Source organism: Schistocerca gregaria, chromosome 4, assembly GCF_023897955.1.
Source record: "Schistocerca gregaria isolate iqSchGreg1 chromosome 4, iqSchGreg1.2, whole genome shotgun sequence".
Lineage (NCBI taxonomy): Eukaryota > Metazoa > Arthropoda > Insecta > Orthoptera > Acrididae > Schistocerca > Schistocerca gregaria.
The window spans coordinates 13971509-13993346 of NC_064923.1; the positions used below are offsets into that span (position 1 = coordinate 13971509).

General features: G+C 46.0%; 12 non-coding genes across 12 annotated transcripts; all 12 read left to right on the forward strand.

The window, feature by feature from the left end:
- The first annotated feature begins 1122 nt into the window (after nt 1–1122).
- On the forward strand, nt 1123–1194 carry Trnat-agu (transfer RNA threonine (anticodon AGU)). Its single transcript has one exon. It is a non-coding gene; the product is annotated as a tRNA-Thr (tRNA).
- A 1442-nt stretch (nt 1195–2636) lies between these two features.
- Nucleotides 2637–2708, forward strand: Trnat-agu (transfer RNA threonine (anticodon AGU)). Its single transcript has one exon. It is a non-coding gene; the product is annotated as a tRNA-Thr (tRNA).
- A 1446-nt stretch (nt 2709–4154) lies between these two features.
- Nucleotides 4155–4226, forward strand: Trnat-agu (transfer RNA threonine (anticodon AGU)). The gene has a single exon. It is a non-coding gene; the product is annotated as a tRNA-Thr (tRNA).
- Nucleotides 4227–5679: 1453 nt separating this feature from the next.
- Nucleotides 5680–5751, forward strand: Trnat-agu (transfer RNA threonine (anticodon AGU)). Its single transcript has one exon. It is a non-coding gene; the product is annotated as a tRNA-Thr (tRNA).
- Nucleotides 5752–7216: 1465 nt separating this feature from the next.
- Trnat-agu (transfer RNA threonine (anticodon AGU)) lies at nt 7217–7288 on the forward strand. Its single transcript has one exon. It is a non-coding gene; the product is annotated as a tRNA-Thr (tRNA).
- Nucleotides 7289–8743: 1455 nt separating this feature from the next.
- Trnat-agu (transfer RNA threonine (anticodon AGU)) lies at nt 8744–8815 on the forward strand. Its single transcript has one exon. It is a non-coding gene; the product is annotated as a tRNA-Thr (tRNA).
- Nucleotides 8816–10290: 1475 nt separating this feature from the next.
- On the forward strand, nt 10291–10362 carry Trnat-agu (transfer RNA threonine (anticodon AGU)). The gene has a single exon. It is a non-coding gene; the product is annotated as a tRNA-Thr (tRNA).
- A 2964-nt stretch (nt 10363–13326) lies between these two features.
- Nucleotides 13327–13398, forward strand: Trnat-agu (transfer RNA threonine (anticodon AGU)). The gene has a single exon. It is a non-coding gene; the product is annotated as a tRNA-Thr (tRNA).
- A 1450-nt stretch (nt 13399–14848) lies between these two features.
- Nucleotides 14849–14920, forward strand: Trnat-agu (transfer RNA threonine (anticodon AGU)). Its single transcript has one exon. It is a non-coding gene; the product is annotated as a tRNA-Thr (tRNA).
- A 1458-nt stretch (nt 14921–16378) lies between these two features.
- Nucleotides 16379–16450, forward strand: Trnat-agu (transfer RNA threonine (anticodon AGU)). The gene has a single exon. It is a non-coding gene; the product is annotated as a tRNA-Thr (tRNA).
- A 1444-nt stretch (nt 16451–17894) lies between these two features.
- Nucleotides 17895–17966, forward strand: Trnat-agu (transfer RNA threonine (anticodon AGU)). The gene has a single exon. It is a non-coding gene; the product is annotated as a tRNA-Thr (tRNA).
- Nucleotides 17967–19406: 1440 nt separating this feature from the next.
- Nucleotides 19407–19478, forward strand: Trnat-agu (transfer RNA threonine (anticodon AGU)). Its single transcript has one exon. It is a non-coding gene; the product is annotated as a tRNA-Thr (tRNA).
- The last annotated feature ends 2360 nt before the right edge of the window (nt 19479–21838 follow it).

The window sequence follows — 21838 nt, forward strand, 5'->3', positions numbered from 1 at the left end:
TTCCGAATGCACAAAGTGTGTGGTTTAGTTTCCCAGTCTATATTTGGTAGGTCTCGTAGCAGGTTGAATGTATCAAATGGGTGGGAAAGAGCAAGGGGCAGCGTCTGTGTAGAACGAAAACACAACTCCTCAGTGGTGTGAGCGTTTTGAGATGAGTCGTATATAAGTTCCACTTGTTTGTCAGTGACCGTGTGGCCTAATGGATAAGGCGTCGGACTTCGTATCCGAAGATTGCGTGTTTGATTCCTCTCTCGGTCGTGTTTTTCCAGATCTGAAAAAGAAACATACCGTTTTAGTGTAGCACTTGAGCAGTACGGAACCGTGTGAATGTTGCTGTTGACCATTTTCTGCTTGGAGATGCTCTTGAGCTTAAAACACGCACAACAAGACCGGTGTTAACTAGCGAATTGGTTTGCATATTGCCGTCGCCGCGTGTTTTTGACTGGCACTTGCACATCTAAAATAACGTCGGAAAGTAACTCGTTCGGCTTATGAGTCACATCAAGTATGTGTGTTAATTTTGACGAAACTAGCTCTGCAGGTTGTCATGCAATTCTGTTACCTCTCAGAAATGATTATGAAATAAAAGTGAACTACGTGACGAGTGTGACGTTAGGAAAACATTAGGCAACATGGGGAGGTTCTGTATGGGACCAATCAAACCAACCGAGTACTGTGTGACGTGCTAACCGGCATATACTCACCGAGGCAGCGCGGCTAGCTCAGTCGGTAGAACATAAGGCTCTAAATCCCAGGGTCGTGGGTTCGAGCCCCAAGTGGGGAGGAACGGAATTTTGTTCCTCTGCAGATGTAACTTACCGTTTTTCTGATTAACGTGATGTAATGGAAATAGCAACTTTAAACTTTGCCTACGTCTCCGTCAGTCGCTACGAAACTGTATTTGAAGGTGAAGGTGATTTTGTAGACATGCGTGAAAGACATGTTCTGAAATGCAAGTGGTGTTATTTGGAGAGCACTTCCTTTACGTGTCAGATGTGTAGCCAAGCAGTAATGGGTCGCCATAGCTGCAAATATTAGACGGTAATATGAAGTGTTGTCAGCTGAAGTCTGATGATCCAGACGACCGTAAGGATGAAGTACGCAAAAGTAACGCTAGGCCGCGCCTCTTTAGCTCAGTGGCAGAGCACTGGTCTAGTAAACCAGGGGTCGTGAGTTCGATCCTCACAGGAGGCACACGAATTTTGGATATCAGTTGCGCGTCGTGGCCTTATAGCAAACAGTATCTGGGATGACTAACAATTAGCGAGAGGCGTTTTATTAAGAATTACTGTCAGATGTGATTAAGGCGAATGGCGCAGATAAAGCATTTGCCAAAGCGGTACAGCATAAGGTGGGATGGGACAGTCTGAAATATATTTTATAGATGTATTTCTCACATATCTCAGAGCCTTCCGCGGTTGTCGTCGTCGTCGTCGTCGTCGTCGCCGCCGCCACTTCTGCAGAAGTAGCAAATGGACATCGTAGCAAATGCGGCGAGGGACGCCCTGCCTTACATTTCCGAATGCACAAAGTGTGTGGTTTAGTTTCCCAGTCTATATTTGGTAGGTCTCGTAGCAGGTTGAATGTATCAAATGGGTGGGAAAGAGCAAGGGGCAGCGTCTGTGTAGAACGAAAACACAACTCCTCAGTGGTGTGAGCGTTTTGAGATGAGTCGTATATAAGTTCCACTTGTTTGTCAGTGACCGTGTGGCCTAATGGATAAGGTGTCGGACTTCGTATCCGAAGATTGCGTGTTTGATTCCTCTCTCGGTCGTGTTTTTCCAGATCTGAAAAAGAAACATACCGTTTTAGTGTAGCACTTGAGCAGTACGAAACCGTGTGAATGTTGCTGTTGACCATTTTCTGCTTGGAATGCTCTTGAGCTTGAAACACGCACAACAAGACCGGTGTTAACTAGCGAATTGGTTTGCATATTGCCGTCGCCGCGTGTTTTTGACTGGCACTTGCACATCTAAAATAACGTCGGAAAGTAACTCGTTCGGCTTATGAGTCACATCAAGTATGTGTGTTAATTTTGACGAAACTAGCTCTGCATGTTGTCATGCAATTCTGTTACCTCTCAGAAATGATTATGAAATAAAAGTGAACTACGTGACGAGTGTGACGTTAGGAAAACATTAGGCAACATGGGGAGGTTCTGTATGGGACCAATCAACCCAAACGAGTACTGTGTGACGTGCTAACCGGCATATACTCACCGAGGCAGCGCGGATAGCTCAGTCGGTAGAACATAAGGCTCTTAATCCCAGGGTCGTGGGTTCGATCCCCAAGTGGGGATGAACGGAATTTTGTTCCTCTGCAGATGTAACTTACCGTTCTTCTGATTAACGTGATGTAATGGAAATAGCAACTTTAAACTTTGCCTACGTCTCCGTCAGTCGCTCGAAACTGTATTTGAAGGTGAAGGTGATTTTGTAGACATGTGTGAAAGACATGTTCTGAAATGCAAGTGGTGTTATTTGGAGAGCACTTCCTTTACGTGTCAGATGTGTAGCCAAGCAGTAATGGGTCGCCATAGCTGCAAATATTAGACGGTAATATGAAGTGTTGTCAGCTGAAGTCTGATGATCCAGACGACCGTAAGGATGAAGTACGCAAAAGTACCGCTAGGCCGCGCCTCTTTAGCTCAGTGGCAGAGCACTGGTCTAGTAAACCAGGGGTCGTGAGTTCGATCCTCACAGAAGGCAGACGAATTTTGGATATCAGTTGCGCGTCGTGGCCTTATAGCAAACAGTATCTGGGATGACTAACAATTAGCGATAGGCGTTTTACTAAGAATTACTCTCAGATGTGATTAAGGCGAATGGCGCAGATAAAGCATTTGCCAAAGCGGTACAGCATAAGGTGGGATGGGACAGTCTGAAATATATTTTATAGATGTATTTCTCACATATCTCAGAGCCTTCCGCGGTTGTCGTCGTCGTCGTCGTCGTCGTCGCCGCCGCCGCCACTTCTGCAGAAGTAGCAAATGGACATCGTAGCAAATGCGGCGAGGGACGCCCTGCCTTACATTTCCGAATGCACAAAGTGTGTGGTTTAGTTTCCCAGTCTATATTTGGTAGGTCTCGTAGCAGGTTGAATGTATCAAATGGGTGGGAAAGAGCAAGGGGCAGCGTCTGTGTAGAACGAAAACACAACTCCTCAGTGGTGTGAGCGTTTTGAGATGAGTCGTATATAAGTTCCACTTGTTTGTCAGTGACCGTGTGGCCTAATGGATAAGGCGTCGGACTTCGTATCCGAAGATTGCGTGTTTGATTCCTCTCTCGGTCGTGTTTTTCCAGATCTGAAAAAGAAACATACCGTTTTAGTGTAGCACTTGAGCAGTACGGAACCGTGTGAATGTTGCTGTTGACCATTTTCTGCTTGGAGATGCTCTTCAGCTTAAAACACGCACAACAAGACCGGTGTTAACTAGCGAATTGGTTTGCATATTGCCGTCGCCGCGTGTTTTTGACTGGCACTTGCACATCTAAAATAACGTTGGAAAGTAACTCGTTCGGCTTATGAGTCACATCAAGTATGTGTGTTAATTTTGACGAAACTAGCTCTGCATGTTGTCATGCAATTCTGTTACCTCTCAGAAATGATTATGAAATAAAAGTGAACTACGTGACGAGTGTGACGTTAGGAAAACATTAGGCAACATGGGGAGGTTCTGTATGGGACCAATCAACCCAAACGAGTACTGTGTGACGTGCTAACCGGCATATACTCACCGAGGCTGCGCGGCTAGCTCAGTCGGTAGAACATAAGGCTCTTAATCCCAGGGTCGTGGCTTCGAGCCCCACGTGGGGAGGAACGGAATTTTGTTCCTCTGCAGATGTAACTTACCGTTCTTCTGATTAACGTGATGTAATGGAAATAGCAACTTTAAACTTTGCCTACGTCTCCGTCAGTCGCTCGAAACTGTATTTGAAGGTGAAGGTGATTTTGTAGACATGTGTGAAAGACATGTTCTGAAATGCAAGTGGTGTTATTTGGAGAGCACTTCCTTTACGTGTCAGATGTGTAGCCAAGCAGTAATGGGTCGCCATAGCTGCAAATATTAGACGGTAATATGAAGTGTTGTCAGCTGAAGTCTGATGATCCAGACGACCGTAAGGATGAAGTACGCAAAAGTACCGCTAGGCCGCGCCTCTTTAGCTCAGTGGCAGAGCACTGGTCTAGTAAACCAGGGGTCGTGAGTTCGATCCTCACAGGAGGCAGACGAATTTTGGATATCAGTTGCGCGTCGTGGCCTTATAGCAAACAGTATCTGGGATGACTAACAATTAGCGAGAGGCGTTTTCTTAAGAATTACTCTCAGATGTGATTAAGGCGAATGGCGCAGATAAAGCATTTGCCAAAGCGGTACAGCATAAGGTGGGATGGGATAGTCTGAAATATATTTTATAGATGTATTTCTCACATATCTCAGAGCCTTCCGCGGTTGTCGTCGTCGTCGTCGTCGTCGTCGTCGTCGCCGCCGCCGCCACTTCTGCAGAAGTAGCAAATGGACATCGTAGCAAATGCGGCGAGGGACGCCCTGCCTTACATTTCCGAATGCACAAAGTGTATGGTTTAGTTTCCCAGTCTATATTTGGTAGGTCTCATAGCAGGTTGAATGTATCAAATGGGTGGGAAAGAGCAAGGGGCAGCGTCTGTGTAGAACGAAAACACAACTCCTCAGTGGTGTGAGCGTTTTGAGATGAGTCGTATATAAGTACCACTTGTTTGTCAGTGACCGTGTGGCCTAATGGATAAGGCGTCGGACTTCGTATCCGAAGATTGCGTGTTTGATTCCTCTCTCGGTCGTGTTTTTCCAGATCTGAAAAAGAAACATACCGTTTTAGTGTAGCACTTGAGCAGTACGAAACCGTGTGAACGTTGCTGTTGACCATTTTCTGCTTGGAGATGCTCTTGAGCTTGAAACACGCACAACAAGACCGGTGTTAACTAGCGAATTGGTTTGCATATTGCCGTCGCCGCGTGTTTTTGACTGGCACTTGCACATCTAAAATAACGTCGGAAAGTAACTCGTTCGGCTTATGAGTCACATCAAGTATGTGTGTTAATTTTGACGAAACTAGCTCTGCAGGTTGTCATGCAATTCTGTTACCTCTCAGAAATGATTATGAAATAAAAGTGAACTACGTGACGAGTGTGACGTTAGGAAAACATTAGGCAACATGGGGAGGTTCTGTATGGGACCAATCAACCCAAACGAGTACTGTGTGACGTGCTAACCGGCATATACTCACCGAGGCAGCGCGGCTACCTCAGTCGGTAGAACATAAGGCTCTAAATCCCAGGGTCGTGGGTTCGAGCCCCACGTGGGGAGGAACGGAATTTTGTTCCTCTGCAGATGTAACTTACCGTTTTTCTGATTAACGTGATGTAATGGAAATAGCAACTTTAAACTTTGCCTACGTCTCCGTCAGTCGCTACGAAACTGTATTTGAAGGTGAAGGTGATTTTGTAGACATGTGTGAAAGACATGTTCTGAAATGCAAGTGGTGTTATTTGGAGAGCACTTCCTTTACGTGTCAGATGTGTAGCCAAGCAGTAATGGGTCACCATAGCTGCAAATATTAGACGGTAATATGAAGTGTTGTCAGCTGAAGTCTGATGATCCAGACGACCGTAAGGATGAAGTACGCAAAAGTACCGCTAGGCCGCGCCTCTTTAGCTCAGTGGCAGAGCACTGGTCTAGTAAACCAGGGGTCGTGAGTTCGATCCTCACAGGAGGCAGACGAATTTTGGATATCAGTTGCGCGTCGTGGCCTTATAGCAAACAGTATCTGGGATGACTAACAATTAGCGAGAGGCGTTTTATTAAGAATTACTCTCAGATGTGATTAAGGCGAATGGCGCAGATAAAGCATTTGCCAAAGCGGTACAGCATAAGGTGGGATGGGACAGTCTGAAATATATTTTATAGATGTATTTCTCACATATCTCAGAGCCTTCCGCAGTTGTCGTCGTCGTCGTCGTCGTCGTCGTCGTCGTCGTCGTCGTCGTCGCCGCCGCCACTTCTGCAGAAGTAGCAAATGGACATCGTAGCAAATGCGGCGAGGGACGCCCTGCCTTACATTTCCGAATGCACAAAGTGTGTGGTTTAGTTTCCCAGTCTATATTTGGTAGGTCTCGTAGCAGGTTGAATGTATCAAATGGGTGGGAAAGAGCAAGGGGCAGCGTCTGTGTAGAACGAAAACACAACTCCTCAGTGGTGTGAGCGTTTTGAGATGAGTCGTATATAAGTTCCACTTGTTTGTCAGTGACCGTGTGGCCTAATGGATAAGGCGTCGGACTTCGTATCCGAAGATTGCGTGTTTGATTCCTCTCTCGGTCGTGTTTTTCCAGATCTGAAAAAGAAACATACCGTTTTAGTGTAGCACTTGAGCAGTAAGAAACCGTGTGAACGTTGCTGTTGACCATTTTCTGCTTGGAGATGCTCTTGAGCTTGAAACACGCACAACAAGACCGGTGTTAACTAGCGAATTGGTTTGCATATTGCCGTCGCCGCGTGTTTTTGACTGGCACTTGCACATCTAAAATAACGTCGGAAAGTAACTCGTTGGGCTTATGAGTCACATCAAGTATGTGTGTTAATTTTGACGAAACTAGCTCTGCAGGTTGTCATGCAATTCTGTTACCTCTCAGAAATGATTATGAAATAAAAGTGAACTACGTGACGAGTGTGACGTTAGGAAAACATTAGGCAACATGGGGAGGTTCTGTATGGGACCAATCAACCCAAACGAGTACTGTGTGACGTGCTAACCGGCATATACTCACCGAGGCAGCGCGGCTAGCTCAGTCGGTAGAACATAAGGCTCTAAATCCCAGGGTCGTGGGTTCGAGCCCCACGTGGGGAGGAACGGAATTTTGTTCCTCTGCAGATGTAACTTACCGTTTTTCTGATTAACGTGATGTAATGGAAATAGCAACTTTAAACTTTGCCTACGTCTCCGTCAGTCGCTACGAAACTGTATTTGAAGGTGAAGGTGATTTTGTAGACATGTGTGAAAGACATGTTCTGAAATGCAAGTGGTGTTATTTGGAGAGCACTTCCTTTACGTGTCAGATGTGTAGGCAAGCAGTAATGGGTCGCCATAGCTGCAAATATTAGACGGTAATATGAAGTGTTGTCAGCTGAAGTCTGATGATCCAGACGACCGTAAGGATGAAGTACGCAAAAGTACCGCTAGGCCGCGCCTCTTTAGCTCAGTGGCAGAGCACTGGTCTAGTAAACCAGGGGTCGTGAGTTCGATCCTCACAGGAGGCACACGAATTTTGGATATCAGTTGCGCGTCGTGGCCTTATAGCAAACAGTATCTGGGATGACTAACAATTAGCGAGAGGCGTTTTATTAAGAATTACTCTCAGATGTGATTAAGGCGAATGGCGCAGATAAAGCATTTGCCAAAGCGGTACAGCATAAGGTGGGATGGGACAGTCTGAAATATATTTTATAGATGTATTTCTCACATATCTCAGAGCCTTCCGCAGTTGTCGTCGTCGTCGTCGTCGTCGTCGTCGTCGTCGTCGCCGCCGCCACTTCTGCAGAAGTAGCAAATGGACATCGTAGCAAATGCGGCGAGGGACGCCCTGCCTTACATTTCCGAATGCACAAAGTGTGTGGTTTAGTTTCCCAGTCTATATTTGGTAGGTCTCGTAGCAGGTTGAATGTATCAAATGGGTGGGAAAGAGCAAGGGGCAGCGTCTGTGTAGAACGAAAACACAACTCCTCAGTGGTGTGAGCGTTTTGAGATGAGTCGTATATAAGTTCCACTTGTTTGTCAGTGACCGTGTGTCCTAATGGATAAGGCGTCGGACTTCGTATCCGAAGATTGCGTGTTTGATTCCTCTCTCGGTTGTGTTTTTCCAGATCTGAAAAAGAAACATACCGTTTTAGTGTAGCACTTGAGCAGTACGAAACCGTGTGAATGTTGCTGTTGACCATTTTCTGCTTGGAGATGCTCTTCAGCTTAAAACACGCACAACAAGACCGGTGTTAACTAGCGAATTGGTTTGCATATTGCCGTCGCCGCGTGTTTTTGACTGGCACTTGCACATCTAAAATAACGTTGGAAAGTAACTCGTTCGGCTTATGAGTCACATCAAGTATGTGTGTTAATTTTGACGAAACTAGCTCTGCATGTTGTCATGCAATTCTGTTACCTCTCAGAAATGATTATGAAATAAAAGTGAACTACGTGACGAGTGTGACGTTAGGAAAACATTAGGCAACATGGGGAGGTTCTGTATGGGACCAATCAACCCAAACGAGTACTGTGTGACGTGCTAACCGGCATATACTCACCGAGGCAGCGCGGCTAGCTCAGTCGGTAGAACATAAGGCTCTTAATCCCAGGGTCGTGGCTTCGAGCCCCACGTGGGGAGGAACGGAATTTTGTTCCTCTGCATATGTAACTTACCGTTCTTCTGATTAACGTGATGTAATGGAAATAGCAACTTTAAACTTTGCCTACGTCTCCGTCAGTCGCTCGAAACTGTATTTGAAGGTGAAGGTGATTTTGTAGACATGTGTGAAAGACATGTTCTGAAATGCAAGTGGTGTTTTTTGGAGAGCACTTCCTTTACGTGTCAGATGTGTAGCCAAGCAGTAATGGGTCGCCATAGCTGCAAATATTAGACGGTAATATGAAGTGTTGTCAGCTGAAGTCTGATGATCCAGACGACCGTAAGGATGAAGTACGCAAAAGTACCGCTAGGCCGCGCCTCTTTAGCTCAGTGGCAGAGCACTGGTCTAGTAAACCAGGGGTCGTGAGTTCGATCCTCACAGAAGGGAGACGAATTTTGGATATCAGTTGCGCGTCGTGGCCTTATAGCAAACAGTATCTGGGATGACTAACAATTAGCGAGAGGCGTTTTCTTAAGAATTACTCTCAGATGTGATTAAGGCGAATGGCGCAGATAAAGCATTTGCCAAAGCGTTACAGCATAAGGTGGGATGGGACAGTCTGAAATATATTTTATAGATGTATTTCTCACATATCTCAGAGCCTTCCGCGGTTGTCGTCGTCGTCGTCGTCGTCGTCGTCGTCGTCGTCGTCGTCGTCGTCGTCGCCGCCGCCGCCACTTCTGCAAGAAGTAGCAAATGGACATCGTAGCAAATGCGGCGAGGGACGCCCTGCCTTACATTTCCGAATGCACAAAGTGTGTGGTTTAGTTTCCCAGTCTATATTTGGTAGGTCTCGTAGCAGGTTGAATGTATCAAATGGGTGGGAAAGAGCAAGGGGCAGCGTCTGTGTAGAACGAAAACACAACTCCTCAGTGGTGTGAGCGTTTTGAGATGAGTCGTATATAAGTTCCACTTGTTTGTCAGTGACCGTGTGGCCTAATGGATAAGGCGTCGGACTTCGTATCCGAAGATTGCGTGTTTGATTCCTCTCTCGGTCGTGTTTTTCCAGATCTAAAAAAGAAACATACCGTTTTAGTGTAGCACTTGAGCAGTACGAAACCGTGTGAATGTTGCTGTTGACCATTTTCTGCTTGGAGATGCTCTTCAGCTTAAAACACGCACAACAAGACCGGTGTTAACTAGCGAATTGGTTTGCATATTGCCGTCGCCGCGTGTTTTTGACTGGCACTTGCACATCTAAAATAACGTCGGAAAGTAACTCGTTCGGCTTATGAGTCACATCAAGTATGTGTGTTAATTTTGACGAAACTAGCTCTGCAGGTTGTCATGCAATTCTGTTACCTCTCAGAAATGATTATGAAATAAAAGTGAACTACGTGACGAGTGTGACGTTAGGAAAACATTAGGCAACATGGGGAGGTTCTGTATGGGACCAATCAACCCAAACGAGTACTGTATGACGTGCTAACCGGCATATACTCACCGAGGCAGCGCGGCTAGCTCAGTCGGTAGAACATAAGGCTCTTAATCCCAGGGTCGTGGGTTCGAGCCCCACGTGGGGAGGAACGGAATTTTGTTCCTCTGCAGATGTAACTTACCGTTTTTCTCATTAACGTGATGTAATGGAAGTAGCAACTTTAAACTTTGCCTACGTCTCCGTCAGTCGCTACGAAACTGTATTTGAAGGTGAAGGTCATTTTGTAGACATGTGTGAAAGACATGTTCTGAAATGCAAGTGGTGTTATTTGGAGAGCACTTCGTTTACGTGTCAGATGTGTAGCCAAGCAGTAATGGGTCGCCATAGCTGCAAATATTAGACGGTAATATGAAGTGTTGTCAGCTGAAGTCTGATGATCCAGACGACCGTAAGGATGAAGTACGCAAAAGTACCGCTAGGCCGCGCCTCTTTAGCTCAGTGGCAGAGCACTGGTCTAGTAAACCAGGGGTCGTGAGTTCGATCCTCACAGGAGGCAGACGAATTTTGGATATCAGTTGCGCGTCGTGGCCTTATGGCAAACAGTATCTGGGATGACTAACAATTAGCGAGAGGCGTTTTATTAAGAATTACTCTCAGATGTGATTAAGGCGAATGGCGCAGATAAAGCATTTGCCAAAGCGGTACAGCATAAGGTGGGATGGGACAGTCTGAAATATATTTTATAGATGTATTTCTCACATATCTCAGAGCCTTCCGCGGTTGTCGTCGTCGTCGTCGTCGTCGTCGTCGCCGCCGCCGCCACTTCTGCAGAAGTAGCAAATGGACATCGTAGCAAATGCGGCGAGGGACGCCCTGCCTTACATTTCCGAATGCACAAAGTGTGTGGTTTAGTTTCCCAGTCTATATTTGGTAGGTCTCGTAGCAGGTTGAATGTATCAAATGGGTGGGAAAGAGCAAGGGGCAGCGTCTGTGTAGAACGAAAACACAACTCCTCAGTGGTGTGAGCGTTTTGAGATTAGTCGTATATAAGTTCCACTTGTTTGTCAGTGACCGTGTGTCCTAATGGATAAGGCGTCGGACTTCGTATCCGAAGATTGCGTGTTTGATTCCTCTCTCGGTTGTGTTTTTCCAGATCTGAAAAAGAAACATACCGTTTTAGTGTAGCACTTGAGCAGTACGAAACCGTGTGAATGTTGCTGTTGACCATTTTCTGCTTGGAGATGCTCTTCAGCTTAAAACACGCACAACAAGACCGGTGTTAACTAGCGAATTGGTTTGCATATTGCCGTCGCCGCGTGTTTTTGACTGGCACTTGCACATCTAAAATAACGTTGGAAAGTAACTCGTTCGGCTTATGAGTCACATCAAGTATGTGTGTTAATTTTGACGAAACTAGCTCTGCATGTTGTCATGCAATTCTGTTACCTCTCAGAAATGATTATGAAATAAAAGTGAACTACGTGACGAGTGTGACGTTAGGAAAACATTAGGCAACATGGGGAGGTTCTGTATGGGACCAATCAACCCAAACGAGTACTGTGTGACGTGCTAACCGGCATATACTCACCGAGGCAGCGCGGCTAGCTCAGTCGGTAGAACATAAGGCTCTTAATCCCAGGGTCGTGGCTTCGAGCCCCACGTGGGGAGGAACGGAATTTTGTTCCTCTGCATATGTAACTTACCGTTCTTCTGATTAACGTGATGTAATGGAAATAGCAACTTTAAACTTTGCCTACGTCTCCGTCAGTCGCTCGAAACTGTATTTGAAGGTGAAGGTGATTTTGTAGACATGTGTGAAAGACATGTTCTGAAATGCAAGTGGTGTTTTTTGGAGAGCACTTCCTTTACGTGTCAGATGTGTAGCCAAGCAGTAATGGGTCGCCATAGCTGCAAATATTAGACGGTAATATGAAGTGTTGTCAGTTGAAGTCTGATGATCCAGACGACCGTAAGGATGAAGTACGCAAAAGTACCGCTAGGCCGCGCCTCTTTAGCTCAGTGGCAGAGCACTGTTCTAGTAAACCAGGGGTCGTGAGTTCGATCCTCACAGAAGGGAGACGAATTTTGGATATCAGTTGCGCGTCGTGGCCTTATAGCAAACAGTATCTGGGATGACTAACAATTAGCGAGAGGCGTTTTCTTAAGAATTACTCTCAGATGTGATTAAGGCGAATGGCGCAGATAAAGCATTTGCCAAAGCGTTACAGCATAAGGTGGGATGGGACAGTCTGAAATATATTTTATAGATGTATTTCTCACATATCTCAGAGCCTTCCGCGGTTGTTGTCGTCGTCGTCGTCGTCGCCGCCGCCGCCACTTCTGCAGAAGTAGCAAATGGACATCGTAGCAAATGCGGCGAGGGACGCCCTGCCTTACATTTCCGAATGCACAAAGTGTGTGGTTTAGTTTCCCAGTCTATATTTGGTAGGTCTCGTAGCAGGTTGAATGTATCAAATGGGTGGGAAAGAGCAAGGGGCAGCGTCTGTGTAGAACGAAAACACAACTCCTCAGTGGTGTGAGCGTTTTGAGATTAGTCGTATATAAGTTCCACTTGTTTGTCAGTGACCGTGTGTCCTAATGGATAAGGCGTCGGACTTCGTATCCGAAGATTGCGTGTTTGATTCCTCTCTCGGTTGTGTTTTTCCAGATCTGAAAAAGAAACATACCGTTTTAGTGTAGCACTTGAGCAGTACGAAACCGTGTGAATGTTGCTGTTGACCATTTTCTGCTTGGAGATGCTCTTCAGCTTAAAACACGCACAACAAGACCGGTGTTAACTAGCGAATTGGTTTGCATATTGCCGTCGCCGCGTGTTTTTGACTGGCACTTGCACATCTAAAATAACGTTGGAAAGTAACTCGTTCGGCTTATGAGTCACATCAAGTATGTGTGTTAATTTTGACGAAACTAGCTCTGCATGTTGTCATGCAATTCTGTTACCTCTCAGAAATGATTATGAAATAAAAGTGAACTACGTGACGAGTGTGACGTTAGGAAAACATTAGGCAACATGGGGAGGTTCTGTATGGGACCAATCAACCCAAACGAGTACTGTGTGACGTGCTAACCGGCATATACTCACCGAGGCAGCGCGGCTAGCTCAGTCGGTAGAACATAAGGCTCTTAATCCCAGGGTCGTGGCTTCGAGCCCCACGTGGGGAGGAACGGAATTTTGTTCCTCTGCATATGTAACTTACCGTTCTTCTGATTAACGTGATGTAATGGAAATAGCAACTTTAAACTTTGCCTACGTCTCCGTCAGTCGCTCGAAACTGTATTTGAAGGTGAAGGTGATTTTGTAGACATGTGTGAAAGACATGTTCTGAAATGCAAGTGGTGTTTTTTGGAGAGCACTTCCTTTACGTGTCAGATGTGTAGCCAAGCAGTAATGGGTCGCCATAGCTGCAAATATTAGACGGTAATATGAAGTGTTGTCAGCTGAAGTCTGATGATCCAGACGACCGTAAGGATGAAGCACGCAAAAGTACCGCTAGGCCGCGCCTCTTTAGCTCAGTGGCAGAGCACTGGTCTAGTAAACCAGGGGTCGTGAGTTCGATCCTCACAGAAGGGAGACGAATTTTGGATATCAGTTGCGCGTCGTGGCCTTATAGCAAACAGTATCTGGGATGACTAACAATTAGCGAGAGGCGTTTTCTTAAGAATTACTCTCAGATGTGATTAAGGCGAATGGCGCAGATAAAGCATTTGCCAAAGCGTTACAGCATAAGGTGGGATGGGACAGTCTGAAATATATTTTATAGATGTATTTCTCACATATCTCAGAGCCTTCCGCGGTTGTCGTCGTCGTCGTCGTCGTCGTCGTCGTCGCCGCCGCCACTTCTGCAGAAGTAGCAAATGGACATCGTAGCAAATGCGGCGAGGGACGCCCTGCCTTACATTTCCGAATGCACAAAGTGTGTGGTTTAGTTTCCCAGTCTATATTTGGTAGGTCTCGTAGCAGGTTGAATGTATCAAATGGGTGGGAAAGAGCAAGGGGCAGCGTCTGTGTAGAACGAAAACACAACTCCTCAGTGGTGTGAGCGTTTTGAGATGAGTCGTATATAAGTTCCACTTGTTTGTCAGTGACCGTGTGGCCTAATGGATAAGGCGTCGGACTTCGTATCCGAAGATTGCGTGTTTGATTCCTCTCTCGGTCGTGTTTTTCCAGATCTAAAAAAGAAACATACCGTTTTAGTGTAGCACTTGAGCAGTACGAAACCGTGTGAATGTTGCTGTTGACCATTTTCTTCTTGGAGATGCTCTTCAGCTTAAAACACGCACAACAAGACCGGTGTTAACTAGCGAATTGGTTTGCATATTGCCGTCGCCGCGTGTTTTTGACTGGCACTTGCACATCTAAAATAACGTCGGAAAGTAACTCGTTCGGCTTATGAGTCACATCAAGTATGTGTGTTAATTTTGACGAAACTAGCTCTGCAGGTTGTCATGCAATTCTGTTACCTCTCAGAAATGATTATGAAATAAAAGTGAACTACGTGACGAGTGTGACGTTAGGAAAACATTAGGCAACATGGGGAGGTTCTGTATGGGACCAATCAACCCAAACGAGTACTGTGTGACGTGCTAACCGGCATATACTCACCGAGGCAGCGCGGCTAGCTCAGTCGGTAGAACATAAGGCTCTTAATCCCAGGGTCGTGGGTTCGAGCCCCACGTGGGGAGGAACGGAATTTTGTTCCTCTGCAGATGTAACTTACCGTTTTTCTCATTAACGTGATGTAATGGAAGTAGCAACTTTAAACTTTGCCTACGTCTCCGTCAGTCGCTACGAAACTGTATTTGAAGGTGAAGGTCATTTTGTAGACATGTGTGAAAGACATGTTCTGAAATGCAAGTGGTGTTATTTGGAGAGCACTTCGTTTACGTGTCAGATGTGTAGCCAAGCAGTAATGGGTCGCCATAGCTGCAAATATTAGACGGTAATATGAAGTGTTGTCAGCTGAAGTCTGATGATCCAGACGACCGTAAGGATGAAGTACGCAAAAGTACCGCTAGGCCGCGCCTCTTTAGCTCAGTGGCAGAGCACTGGTCTAGTAAACCAGGGGTCGTGAGTTCGATCCTCACAGGAGGCAGACGAATTTTGGATATCAGTTGCGCGTCGTGGCCTTATGGCAAACAGTATCTGGGATGACTAACAATTAGCGAGAGGCGTTTTATTAAGAATTACTCTCAGATGTGATTAAGGCGAATGGCGCAGATAAAGCATTTGCCAAAGCGGTACAGCATAAGGTGGGATGGGACAGTCTGAAATATATTTTATAGATGTATTTCTCACATATCTCAGAGCCTTCCGCGGTTGTCGTCGTCGTCGTCGTCGTCGTCGCCGCCGCCGCCGCCGCCGCCGCCACTTCTGCAGAAGTAGCAAATGGACATCGTAGCAAATGCGGCGAGGGACGCCCTGCCTTACATTTCCGAATGCACAAAGTGTGTGGTTTAGTTTCCCAGTCTATATTTGGTAGGTCTCGTAGCAGGTTGAATGTATCAAATGGGTGGGAAAGAGCAAGGGGCAGCGTCTGTGTAGAACGAAAACACAACTCCTCAGTGGTGTGAGCGTTTTGAGATTAGTCGTATATAAGTTCCACTTGTTTGTCAGTGACCGTGTGTCCTAATGGATAAGGCGTCGGACTTCGTATCCGAAGATTGCGTGTTTGATTCCTCTCTCGGTTGTGTTTTTCCAGATCTGAAAAAGAAACATACCGTTTTAGTGTAGCACTTGAGCAGTACGAAACCGTGTGAATGTTGCTGTTGACCATTTTCTGCTTGGAGATGCTCTTCAGCTTAAAACACGCACAACAAGACCGGTGTTAACTAGCGAATTGGTTTGCATATTGCCGTCGCCGCGTGTTTTTGACTGGCACTTGCACATCTAAAATAACGTTGGAAAGTAACTCGTTCGGCTTATGAGTCACATCAAGTATGTGTGTTAATTTTGACGAAACTAGCTCTGCATGTTGTCATGCAATTCTGTTACCTCTCAGAAATGATTATGAAATAAAAGTGAACTACGTGACGAGTGTGACGTTAGGAAAACATTAGGCAACATGGGGAGGTTCTGTATGGGACCAATCAACCCAAACGAGTACTGTGTGACGTGCTAACCGGCATATACTCACCGAGGCAGCGCGGCTAGCTCAGTCGGTAGAACATAAGGCTCTTAATCCCAGGGTCGTGGCTTCGAGCCCCACGTGGGGAGGAACGGAATTTTGTTCCTCTGCATATGTAACTTACCGTTCTTCTGATTAACGTGATGTAATGGAAATAGCAACTTTAAACTTTGCCTACGTCTCCGTCAGTCGCTCGAAACTGTATTTGAAGGTGAAGGTGATTTTGTAGACATGTGTGAAAGACATGTTCTGAAATGCAAGTGGTGTTTTTTGGAGAGCACTTCCTTTACGTGTCAGATGTGTAGCCAAGCAGTAATGGGTCGCCATAGCTGCAAATATTAGACGGTAATATGAAGTGTTGTCAGCTGAAGTCTGATGATCCAGACGACCGTAAGGATGAAGTACGCAAAAGTACCGCTAGGCCGCGCCTCTTTAGCTCAGTGGCAGAGCACTGGTCTAGTAAACCAGGGGTCGTGAGTTCGATCCTCACAGAAGGGAGACGAATTTTGGATATCAGTTGCGCGTCGTGGCCTTATAGCAAACAGTATCTGGGATGACTAACAATTAGCGAGAGGCGTTTTCTTAAGAATTACTCTCAGATGTGATTAAGGCGAATGGCGCAGATAAAGCATTTGCCAAAGCGTTACAGCATAAGGTGGGATGGGACAGTCTGAAATATATTTTATAGATGTATTTCTCACATATCTCAGAGCCTTCCGCGGTTGTCGTCGTCGTCGTCGTCGTCGTCGCCGCCGCCACTTCTGCAGAAGTAGCAAATGGACATCGTAGCAAATGCGGCGAGGGACGCCCTGCCTTACATTTCCGAATGCACAAAGTGTGTGGTTTAGTTTCCCAGTCTATATTTGGTAGGTCTCGTAGCAGGTTGAATGTATCAAATGGGTGGGAAAGAGCAAGGGGCAGCGTCTGTGTAGAACGAAAACACAACTCCTCAGTGGTGTGAGCGTTTTGAGATGAGTCGTATATAAGTTCCACTTGTTTGTCAGTGACCGTGTGGCCTAATGGATAAGGCGTCGGACTTCGTATCCGAAGATTGCGTGTTTGATTCCTCTCTCGGTCGTGTTTTTCCAGATCTAAAAAAGAAACATACCGTTTTAGTGTAGCACTTGAGCAGTACGAAACCGTGTGAATGTTGCTGTTGACCATTTTCTGCTTGGAGATGCTCTTCAGCTTAAAACACGCACAACAAGACCGGTGTTAACTAGCGAATTGGTTTGCATATTGCCGTCGCCGCGTGTTTTTGACTGGCACTTGCACATCTAAAATAACGTCGGAAAGTAACTCGTTCGGCTTATGAGTCACATCAAGTATGTGTGTTAATTTTGACGAAACTAGCTCTGCAGGTTGTCATGCAATTCTGTTACCTCTCAGAAATGATTATGAAATAAAAGTGAACTACGTGACGAGTGTGACGTTAGGAAAACATTAGGCAACATGGGGAGGTTCTGTATGGGACCAATCAACCCAAACGAGTACTGTGTGACGTGCTAACCGGCATATACTCACCGAGGCAGCGCGGCTAGCTCAGTCGGTAGAACATAAGGCTCTTAATCCCAGGGTCGTGGGTTCGAGCCCCACGTGGGGAGGAACGGAATTTTGTTCCTCTGCAGATGTAACTTACCGTTTTTCTGATTAACGTGATGTAATGGAAATAGCAACTTTAAACTTTGCCTACGTCTCCGTCAGTCGCTACGAAACTGTATTTGAAGGTGAAGGTGATTTTGTAGACATGTGTGAAAGACATGTTCTGAAATGCAAGTGGTGTTATTTGGAGAGCACTTCGTTTACGTGTCAGATGTGTAGCCAAGCAGTAATGGGTCGCCATAGCTGCAAATATTAGACGGTAATATGAAGTGTTGTCAGCTGAAGTCTGATGATCCAGACGACCGTAAGGATGAAGTACGCAAAAGTACCGCTAGGCCGCGCCTCTTTAGCTCAGTGGCAGAGCACTGGTCTAGTAAACCAGGGGTCGTGAGTTCGATCCTCACAGGAGGCAGACGAATTTTGGATATCAGTTGCGCGTCGTGGCCTTATGGCAAACAGTATCTGGGATGACTAACAATTAGCGAGAGGCGTTTTATTAAGAATTACTCTCAGATGTGATTAAGGCGAATGGCGCAGATAAAGCATTTGCCAAAGCGGTACAGCATAAGGTGGGATGGGACAGTCTGAAATATATTTTATAGATGTATTTCTCACATATCTCAGAGCCTTCCGCGGTTGTCGTCGTCGTCGTCGTCGCCGCCGCCGCCACTTCTGCAGAAGTAGCAAATGGACATCGTAGCAAATGCGGCGAGGGACGCCCTGCCTTACATTTCCGAATGCACAAAGTGTGTGGTTTAGTTTCCCAGTCTATATTTGGTAGGTCTCGTAGCAGGTTGAATGTATCAAATGGGTGGGAAAGAGCAAGGGGCAGCGTCTGTGTAGAACGAAAACACAACTCCTCAGTGGTGTGAGCGTTTTGAGATGAGTCGTATATAAGTTCCACTTGTTTGTCAGTGACCGTGTGGCCTAATGGATAAGGCGTCGGACTTCGTATCCGAAGATTGCGTGTTTGATTCCTCTCTCGGTCGTGTTTTTCCAGATCTGAAAAAGAAACATACCGTTTTAGTGTAGCACTTGAGCAGTACGAAACCGTGTGAATGTTGCTGTTGACCATTTTCTGCTTGGAGATGCTCTTCAGCTTAAAACACGCACAACAAGACCGGTGTTAACTAGCGAATTGGTTTGCATATTGCCGTCGCCGCGTGTTTTTGACTGGCACTTGCACATCTAAAATAACGTCGGAAAGTAACTCGTTCGGCTTATGAGTCACATCAAGTATGTGTGTTAATTTTGACGAAACTAGCTCTGCAGGTTGTCATGCAATTCTGTTACCTCTCAGAAATGATTATGAAATAAAAGTGAACTACGTGACGAGTGTGACGTTAGGAAAACATTAGGCAAATGGGGAGAATCTGTATGGGACCAATCAACCCAAACGAGTACTGTGTGACGTGCTAACCGGCATATACTCACCGAGGCAGCGCGGCTAGCTCAGTCGGTAGAACATAAGGCTCTTAATCCCAGGGTCGTGGCTTCGAGCCCCACGTGGGGAGGAACGGAATTTTGTTCCTCTGCAGATGTAACTTACCGTTTTTCTGATTAACGTGATGTAATGGAAATAGCAACTTTAAACTTTGCCTACGTCTCCGTCAGTCGCTACGAAACTGTATTTGAAGGTGAAGGTGATTTTGTAGACATGTGTGAAAGACATGTTCTGAAATGCAAGTGGTGTTATTTGGAGAGCACTTCGTTTACGTGTCAGATGTGTAGCCAAGCAGTAATGGGTCGCCATAGCTGCAAATATTAGACGGTAATATGAAGTGTTGTCAGCTGAAGTCTGATGACCCAGACGACCGTAAGGATGAAGTACGCAAAAGTACCGCTAGGCCGCGCCTCTTTAGCTCAGTGGCAGAGCACTGGTCTAGTAAACCAGGGGTCGTGAGTTCGATCCTCACAGGAGGCAGACGAATTTTGGATATCAGTTGCGCGTCGTGGCCTTATGGCAAACAGTATCTGGGATGACTAACAATTAGCGAGAGGCGTTTTATTAAGAATTACTCTCAGATGTGATTAAGGCGAATGGCGCAGATAAAGCATTTGCCAAAGCGGTACAGCATAAGGTGGGATGGGACAGTCTGAAATATATTTTATAGATGTATTTCTCACATATCTCAGAGCCTTCCGCGGTTGTCGTCGTCGTCGTCGTCGTCGCCGCCGCCGCCACTTCTGCAGAAGTAGCAAATGGACATCGTAGCAAATGCGGCGAGGGACGCCCTGCCTTACATTTCCGAATGCACAAAGTGTGTGGTTTAGTTTCCCAGTCTATATTTGGTAGGTCTCGTAGCAGGTTGAATGTATCAAATGGGTGGGAAAGAGCAAGGGGCAGCGTCTGTGTAGAACGAAAACACAACTCCTCAGTGGTGTGAGCGTTTTGAGATGAGTCGTATATAAGTTCCACTTGTTTGTCAGTGACCGTGTGGCCTAATGGATAATGCGTCGGACTTCGTATCCGAAGATTGCGTGTTTGATTCCTCTCTCGGTCGTGTTTTTCCAGATCTGAAAAAGAAACGTACCGTTTTAGTGTAGCACTTGAGCTGTACGGAACCGTGTGAATGTTGCTGTTGACCATTTTCTGCTTGGAGATGCTCTTGAGCTTAAAACACGCACAACAAGACCGATGTTAACTAGCGAATTGGTTTGCATATTGCCGTCGCCACGTGTTTTTGACTGGCACTTGCAAATCTAAAATAACGTCGGAAAGTAACTCGTTCGGCTTATGAGTCACATGAAGTATGTGTGTTAATTTTGACGAAACTATCTCTGCAGGTTGTCATGCAATTCTGTTACCTCTCAGAAATGATTATGAAATAAAAGTGAACAACGTGACGAGTGTGACGTTAGGAAAACATTAGGCAACATGGGGAGGTTCTGTATGGGACCAATCAACCCAAACGAGTACTGTGTGACGTGCTAACCGGCATGTACTCACCGAGGCAGTGCGGCTAGCTCAGTCGGTAGAACATAAGGCTCTTAATCCCAGGGTCGTGGGTTCGAGCCCCACGTGGGGAGGAACGGAATTTTGTTCCTCTTCAGATGTAACTTACCGTTTTTCTGATTAACGTGATGTAATGGAAATAGCAACTTTAAACTTTGCCTACGTCTCCGTCAGTCGCTACGAAACTGTATTTGAAGGTGAAGGTGATTTTGTAGACATGTGTGAAAGACATGTTCTGAAATGCAAGTGGTGTTATTTGGAGAGCACTTCCTTTACGTGTCAGATGTGTAGGCAAGCAGTAATGGGTCGCCATAGCTGCAAATATTAGACGGTAATATGAAGTGTTGTCAGCTGAAGTCTGATGATCCAGACGACCGTAAGGATGAAGTACGCAAAAGTACCGCTAGGCCGCGCCTCTTTAGCTCAGTGGCAGAGCACTGGTCTAGTAAACCAGGGGTCGTGACTTCGATCCTCACAGAAGGGAGACGAATTTTGGATATCAGTTGCGCGTCGTGGCCTTACAGCAAACAGTATCTGGGATGACTAACAATTAGCGAGAGGCGTTTTCTTAAGAATTACTCTCAGATGTGATTAAGGCGAATGGCGCAGATAAAGCATTTGCCAAAGCGGTACAGCATAAGGTGGGATGGGACAGTCTGAAATATATTTTATAGATGTATTTCTCACATATCTCAGAGCCTTCCGCGGTTGTCGTCGTCGTCGTCGTCGTCGTCGTCGCCGCCGCCACTTCTGCAGAAGTAGCAAATGGACATCGTAGCAAATGCGGCGAGGGACGCCCTGCCTTACATTTCCGAATGCACAAAGTGTATGGTTTAGTTTCCCAGTCTATATTTGGTAGGTCTCATAGCAGGTTGAATGTATCAAATGGGTGGGAAAGAGCAAGGGGCAGCGTCTGTGTAGAACGAAAACACAACTCCTCAGTGGTGTGAGCGTTTTGAGATGAGTCGTATATAAGTTCCACTTGTTTGTCAGTGACCGTGTGGCCTAATGGATAAGGCGTCGGACTTCGTATCCGAAGATTGCGTGTTTGATTCCTCTCTCGGTCGTGTTTTTCCAGATCTGAAAAAGAAACATACCGTTTTAGTGTAGCACTTGAGCAGTACGAAACCGTGTGAACGTTGCTGTTGACCATTTTCTGCTTGGAGATGCTCTTGAGCTTGAAACACGCACAACAAGACCGGTGTTAACTAGCGAATTGGTTTGCATATTGCCGTCGCCGCGTGTTTTTGACTGGCACTTGCACATCTAAAATAACGTCGGAAAGTAACTCGTTCGGCTTATGAGTCACATCAAGTATGTGTGTTAAT